This window comes from Sprattus sprattus (genome assembly GCF_963457725.1).
Source record: "Sprattus sprattus genome assembly, chromosome: 10".
NCBI lineage: Eukaryota > Metazoa > Chordata > Actinopteri > Clupeiformes > Clupeidae > Sprattus > Sprattus sprattus.
The window spans coordinates 7,414,807-7,416,415 of record NC_137908.1 but is presented as its reverse complement, the minus strand read 5'-3'; positions in this window follow the sequence as shown (position 1 = coordinate 7,416,415).

Here is a 1,609-nt window from a genome sequence, read left to right as displayed (position 1 = left end):
CATACATGCACATATCAATGTGAGAAAAAACAGAGAGGCTACAGTTCATGGAAGGGATCAAAATGTGTCTGCATGAACAGGACTAACCTGAACTGATGCTAATTTGGATGGAAAGTATGGAGTGGGCAGGTTCAGGGTCAGAGTCAGGGCTGACTGCTTGGCCTGACTGTGAAAGACATCCGAGGGGAGTGTGTGAGATGTCGTGAAGAGTGACCTAGGGGATGTCCTCTTGAGTGTGTGTGTGTGTGTGTGTGTGGTTGTGTGGGTGTGGGTGTGTGTGTGTGTGTTTGTGTCCTTTCATACAGGGTCCATGTGGAAGCTGTGGAGGAGTTCCTGATGTGGGGTGTCTGCGATGCATGACTGCTTGTGTCGCCTGTCTCCTGTCTCCGGAGGATATACACACAGGACACATCTTCACTTCCTGCTGGCTACCCCTTTATCTCTAGCTGTCCAACCTGTTCCTCTGGTTGAGGAGGTGTGTCTGTGTGTGTGCGTGTGTGTGTGTGTGTGTGTCTGTGTGTGTGTGTGTGTGTGTGTGTCTGTGTGTGTGTGTGTGTGTGTGTGTGTGCGTGTGTGTGTGTGTGTGTGTGTCTGTGTGTGTATGTGTTTGTGTGTGTGTGTGTGTGCGTGCGTGCGAGCATGCGTGTGTGTGTGTGTGGGTGTGTGTGTGTGTGTGTGTGTGTGTGTGTGTGTGTGTGTGTGTGTGTGATATCCTGTGTATGAATGTGGCGGTGCTGGGGTGCAACCTGACCTGTCATCTGCATCTCTGAGGTGACCTTGGGCATTTGCCAGGCTGTAACACGATCCAACCCTTGTCATGGCGGAGGAGAAAAAGATAAACATTAACCAAGCACCTAGAAACACAGAGGCGCTGGTGCGTACTGCAAACTGAGCCTCTAATGGAGGTCAGAGACCTCTGGAAAATTGAGTTTGCACACAGTCATGCCCCCGACCCCCACCCCCCCACCCCACAACTTCACCGACAGATCACCTCTCTTTGTTTAGTATTTTATGTGCTACTCCCTGAAGTTTATACTGAAAGACTGAAAAATCACACTGGAAACTAATGATTATGAGCTCAATGTATTATTCAACCTAGATGGATTAATAGATTAATAGATTAATAGATTAATAAGGAGTGGCTTCCATAGCTGCTATCTTTGTATCGTCTTGCCAAAAAGCTTTGTGTTGATGATTTACGAATTTGGTTCAGAAAGGAAGAAAACACCTGTGTGACAGGACAGACTTCTGTGAATATATAGTATGTTGTTGTAAGCAGCTTTCTGTTAGCAAAAACACTATACGTACTGTATTTAAAGTTGCAGTGACTTGACTGAATTGGATCACTCTGATCGTCTGCCCTTTGAAAAGATAGCCTTGAGCATCATGTCAGCGCCCAACCTGTGATCACACGCTGTGTTTTGTTTTCTTAACTAGGACTGCTCATAGGCTGAGGCCATGAACAAATACCATGGCACCATAGCATGAGTCATTGTGGTAAGACCAGGCAAAATTAAAAGTCATAAGATTGATCCCATTCAAATAAAATCTCATGCATGGTAGCATGAGTAGATGGGGTGCCAGGGTGTGTGTGTGATTTATTTTTTGT